The sequence below is a fragment of the Microtus ochrogaster genome, chromosome 26 (genome assembly GCF_000317375.1).
Source record: "Microtus ochrogaster isolate Prairie Vole_2 chromosome 26, MicOch1.0, whole genome shotgun sequence".
Lineage (NCBI taxonomy): Eukaryota > Metazoa > Chordata > Mammalia > Rodentia > Cricetidae > Microtus > Microtus ochrogaster.
In genome coordinates, this window is record NC_022025.1 from 2,800,232 (window position 1) to 2,806,011 (window position 5,780).

Here is a 5,780-nt window from a genome sequence, read left to right on the forward strand (position 1 = left end):
TGACTTTAAACCTTCACCCTATTTGGGGGTGGGGAAGAGATGCTTGCCACAAGGATCAAACAAAGGATGTTTCCCAAAAGGCTCTTGCAGAGGTTTATCTATGTGTGGCTTTCAAAGGGAAAAGTACAGTGCCCCCGGATCGATCCAAGACCCTCTTCTGGTTTTGCTCTGCTTTGCCTAGTTAATAAACCACCAAGAAAGATAATTTTTAAACCTAATTTGCTGAAATGAGATTTACTAAATGTCTGGGGGGGGGAGCACCAATTTGAGAAATTTGATAAATTGATTAAAAAATAAAGATTCCACTTTTCACCGAATGGGTAAAGGATACCTAGCTACTTGGTAATCCAAAAGAAAGGAGGAAATTACAGAAAGTCAGAACCCAAGGTGCCCTTACACAGCTCAGCGAACCCTGGATGCTCCAAGGCCACTGCGGAGTCTGGAGGTCGGCAGCTCTCCGCAGGCACACAGGTCTCCTGACTCGCGGCTTTCAACCTTCCAGTCCCCACAAGGCTCGCTCCCTCGCTCGCCCCGGCGACAGTGAAGGTCGGGGTCTGCAGTCTAACCCCTGCAGTCGACCGCTGTGAACGGCCTCCTGTCCCGGGGAGTTTGAAAATGCGGTTCCTGAAAGGGCATTTCTGATCGTTCTCTTTCAAGGACACAATCGAGCCCGAAGAAAAAAGCGCAGTTTCTTCGAGGTTTGTATGGAACAGAGTAGCTCTGGAGAAAGGGGGTGGGAAGGGAGGGGGGCACTCTGCAAAGCCAAGTCCCCAGCGGCGTGGCGAGCGTCTCGGAAGCAGTGGGGTATAAACGCGGGCTGGGTTCACCAAGGGCTGCTTGCACGGGGGTCTCGGCGAGAGCGCGCAGATGTGGGGACGGCGGCCCGGGGTGGTCCCCGGCCCTCCCTGCGCCCCGCGCCCCCAGCGCGTCACCGTCCCCCTCCCGCCCCCGCCTCTGCGCTCCTCCCCCTGCTCCTCCTCCCCGGCGCGGTCCGGCTTGGGGGGCGGGAGATCGGCGGGCGGGAGGAGCGCTCCGTAGGCCCGGGAGCTCGGCCGGCCCTGGGCGCGTGGGAGCCGTGGCGCGGCGCTGCGAGGCCCGAAGAGGACGGCGCGGAGGTGAGCGGGCTGGGGGACAGCCCGAGGCTGGTGGATTGTCCGGGGTCTCCGTGTAGCCGCATCCTTCCTCCGGGACTCGGCGGGCGCCGAGCTGGCCAGGTGGGAAAAGGGAGGGGTGCGGAAGGGCGCCCGTGGCACCCGTTCCGCCCCCTTCTCCTCGCGGTCCTCCCGGAGCCCGGGGGAGTCCTCAGGTCAGGCCCAGCAGAAAGGAGGCCAGGAGAGACCTTGTCCCAGGTAGGATGTGCCCGAAAGGGAAAGGACCCGCAGGTTACTTTTACCAGTCAGTTTGGGTAGATGCGGCGCTTTTCACTGTTAGGAAGCGCTGCTTGGCAAACAGGTAAATAAAGCCAGCAGTGGCTTTGCTTATTGCTCACTAGTGTAATCGCGGTGTGTTCAGGCCATTTTGTGTTAGAAGTAATTGGTCTGTTCTTTTAGTGTCCTTAATTATCTCTGCGTCCCGTGTTCACCCTCAGCTAAAACTTGTTGAAAATTATGCCCTAAAAATCTTGTTCTTAAAATAACATAGGGAGATAAAGAGATTTTTTTTTTTTTTTGGACGGAGGTTTCCATTTATTATCGCCACTATCCCGTGAACAGGATTGGTGCCAGTTTTATATGCTGGCAGATAATTTTCTTTTCTTTCTTTCTTTCTTTTTTTTTTTTTTAGATAGAAAAACTTTTTCTGTGCCACGTTTAATTATCGCTCCATCACTGTAGGTGAAATAGATTCAGACTCCTGTCCCACCTCACCCTCATGACTTGATTAGCCTCTAGTTCCAAGTAACTGCCCCACCGCTTACAAGCTTCTGTCTCCAGTCTACCACCCCACCCCTTCGATCTCTTTGGTATTTCTTTATTTAGTTGATCATTTTTCTTTCTTTGGCGCTGTACTTCTCCTCACACTCAAGACAACCCATTTGGAGGGGAAAATGAGCATCCTGAGTATTCAGCCACATCCGAGCTCCAGACAGCCTGGAGTAGTGCGAGTGAGGTAGTGGTGGCAGCTGCAGTTTCTGCCTCCTAGCTAGATGGGGAGAGAAAGGAGACGGTTTCAGCAGTGATACGGTTAGCTAACTGTGAAAGATGAAAATGAGAAGCTTCGTCTAAATTACTTTCATTGTTCCGGTACCGTGGAAAATGTACTTCTACTGAATGAGCCTAATTGTGTTTTAATACTGGAAACACAACACAGATGAAGGCAGAATTTTAAAATGTTTATAAATGATATAGGAAAATGAGATTAAAGATACACCAAAAGCTGCAAAGGCGAGACCTGTGAGAAAAGGGGCAGGCTGATATCAGGAAGTACAGCTACTCCCTGCTCAGCTTATTCCCATGATTCCGAGGTAGGCCAGACACTGGCAGCCTTGACACAGACACATCCCTTAATCTTGGGGCCCACAGATCTTGACTCCCAGAAAAGAGAGGTCTGAGGCTTGTTACGTTTTCTTTGGCCTTGGCGTTTACAAAAATGCATTTAATAACCAAGAATATTTATCGCATACGTAGTCAGTATGTGCCAGGCAGTGTGGTGGCAGGATGGATGTGTGTGTGTGTGTGTGTGTGTGTGTGTGTGTGTGTGTAGTAAGCCAATGGTAGAAAAGCAAAATAAACAATTGTTTAACTCCCTAGGAACTTAACAAGGGTTGAAAGAGGATGGGGTTGGGCCGGAGTGAGTTGTTCCGGTGAGGAGAAGGTTCCCAGTATGGAAAAGTGATTCACTCTTCTCTACTTCTAGAAAAGGGTTCTGGTGCTGGGCAATAGGAAATAAGGGTCACACAAGCAGAGGCTATCACATCTGGGGCCATAGGTCACACAGTCAGGAAGGTGGCTGCATCTCTAAGTTTAAGGGGCCACTGATGTTTTAAGGAAGAGAAGCATTTATGATAGTTTATGTCTGAAGATGACCTTAGCTCTTGGGTGGAGATAAAGATGAAGATAGGCTGACCATTTAGAAAGTGTTTACATTGGTGACGTGTGCTTAGAGTGCCGGATCCTGAGGCAGGAGGATCTCCTGAGCCCAGGAGTTTGAGATGGGGCGGTGGGGGAGGGGGAGTCATAAACAGCTGGACTAGTTGGTATGCCAGTGTCAGTGGAGAAAGCGTACGGAATATCTTAAAGGGGCTATGCTTGGCGGCTCCTGCATTTACTCTCAGCAGTGGCCGGCAGACCTCTGTGAGGCAAGGCCTGCCTGGTCTGCATAGCAGCTTCCAGACCAGCCAGGGCAATACTGCGAGAACAAGAAGAATGTTGAAGAACAAGAGTTTACATCAAGGATGAAGGAAAGCAAAGAATAAAGATTGAGCCCCAGAGTTCTCATCTGAACAACTGGTGGGAAATGGTACCAATTCAGTGAGGTGAAGGAGCTGAGAGCAGCAGAAGCAGGTCTGTTGCAGGAAAAGAGTTGACCTTTGAACCTCTTAAGTTTGAGATATCATGAGAAAGGCCATACCTATATACCCTTAGGAGGCAAAAAGGATGGTCGCCAGGGCAGTGTGGGGTAGACTGGCCTTTGAAGAGGGAAGGTGACCATCAAGAGTGTATGGTAGGCCGGGTGGTGGTGGCGCACTCCTTTAATCCCAGCACTTTGGAGGCAGAGGCAGGTGGATCTCTGTGAGTTCGAGGCCAGCCTGGTCTGCAAGAGCTAGTTCCAGGACAGGCTCCAAAGCTACAGAGAAACCCTGTCTCGAAAAACCAAAAAATAAAAATAAAAATAAAAAAATAAAAAATGTATGATAGGGTCAATAAACTTGGTTATTTGAGTTTTCTTTAGCATTCTGTGCCAAGCTGAGTGAAGATACAGATAAAATGGGTAGCTGGGTTTATCGTAAGTTTTTACCAAGTGTATATGGTGAATAGTAAGAGTGGCGGATATTTCCAAGGGAATAACTCAATGTACACAGTGAAGTCTAGACAGGATTTCAAGCCAGGAACTGGTAGATGGAGAATGAGATAGAATTCAAGGTCTTTAACAAAAGTTATTTTACAATAAACATAACAGTGTTAACACTTAAGTTGAGGTTCTTAGAAAGGCACTGGAATATCAGAAATATGAGATATCGGAAAGTGAGTGACAGGTGGAGGCAGAGATTCATTGCTTTTTATGAGTAACTCAGAAAGACAAGAGACCCTGAGCAGGGTCTCCAGGCAGGCCAGTGCAAGGCAGTGGTGATATGTGCCTTCGCTGCAGGACCACGGTAGCGCACGCCTTTGATTCCAGCTCTCAGTGGCAGGCAGATCTCTTGAGTTTGAGGACAGCCTGGTCTACAGAGTGAGTTCCAGAACAGCCACCGCTCAACAGGGAACCCTGTCTCCAAAAACAAAAGCAAAACAACAGCACCACAGAAAGGTTGATCTCCTGGGATAGTGAGGTCTTGAGAGGATTGGCAGCTACTGTGGACAAAGAACAGCATCTCCAGGAAGAGCGGAAATCTAGAAGTTAGTGGAGGGCAGGGATGTTAGGGAGAGGTTGCTAGGAGTTGCCAGTCATCCTAAAGGGGTGGCATGTTTGCAGGATGAGTTAAGGAGGCTCGGATATGAGCTTGTGAAGAATACAGTACCCCCATCACGTTTCTGGAGGATTTCATTTTCTTGATAGCAATTATCAGATTGTGAAAATCACAAGCTATCTAAGGATAGCTTTTTCAGAATTTCAGTCATACAATAATTAATGTCCTAGACATTTTCATGCAGAATAAATTAGGCCCTGTTTTTCAAAATTAACTTAGCACAACTGCTACCATTTTGCTGGAGGAACGTCAAGGAATCCTAAACTGAGAATTCTTAGGGGCTGTCTTAGTCACTGTTCCATTGTTGTGAAGAGACACCATGACCAATCTGACTCTTACAAAAGAAAGTTGCGGGTGTAGGAGGGAGGGCCTGCTTGTTCATCCCAGCTGCCTGGCTAACTTAACCCAGAAATAACCACACAGAAACTGTAGTAATTAAAACACTGCTTGGCCTCTTAGTTCTAACTTCTTATTGGCTAAGTCTTACACCTTAATTTAACCCATTTCTATTAATCTGTATGTGGCAGTGGCTTACCGGCTAAGTTTCAGGAGCATGTCATACTCTGGTGGTGGATCCATGGCGTCTTTCTGACTCCGCTTTCTTCCTCCCAGAATTCAGTTCCATCTTCCCCACCTACCTAAATTCTGCACTATCAACAGGCCAGAGGCAGTTTCTTTATTAACCAATGAAAGCAACACAAAGATAGAAAGACCTCCTACACCATGGAGGCTTGCTTACAGTTTCAGAGGTTTGTCCATTCTTACGTTATCTTTAACGTGACAGGACACAGGCACACATGGTATTGGAGAATTACCTGAGAATTATGTACCTTGTTCTTTAGGCAGAGAGAGGCTGGGTCTGGCAAGGGCTTTTGAAACTTCACCCATCCCACCCCACCCCACCCTGACTCCTCCACCCCCACATACACACTTCCTCCAACAAGGCCACACTGATATGAGCCTATTCTTATTCAAACTACCACAAGGGCTTTGAGCTTTCTGTTATTGCATTGCCTTACTGTGTTAATACTCCCTTAAGTATTAAATGCATAGGCCACTGATGTGGGAGTGTCATATATCAATCTGTTGATTTCATTGGTTAAGTAATAAACAAACTGCTTGGGCTCATAGCTTAGAACATAGGTGGGTGGAGTAA

The 5,780-nt window shown here is 48.1% G+C and overlaps 1 protein-coding gene across 1 annotated transcript in view; it reads left to right on the forward strand.

The window, feature by feature from the left end:
* Positions 1–394: 394 nt before the first annotated feature.
* The window catches only part of Steap2 (STEAP2 metalloreductase), a 27,085-nt gene continuing 21,699 nt past the window's right edge, over positions 395–5,780 (forward strand). Inside the window, exon 1 of the mRNA XM_005358301.2 lies at positions 395–698. The gene's annotated coding sequence lies outside the window, so the exon portion shown is untranslated. The remainder of the gene's footprint in view (positions 699–5,780) is intronic.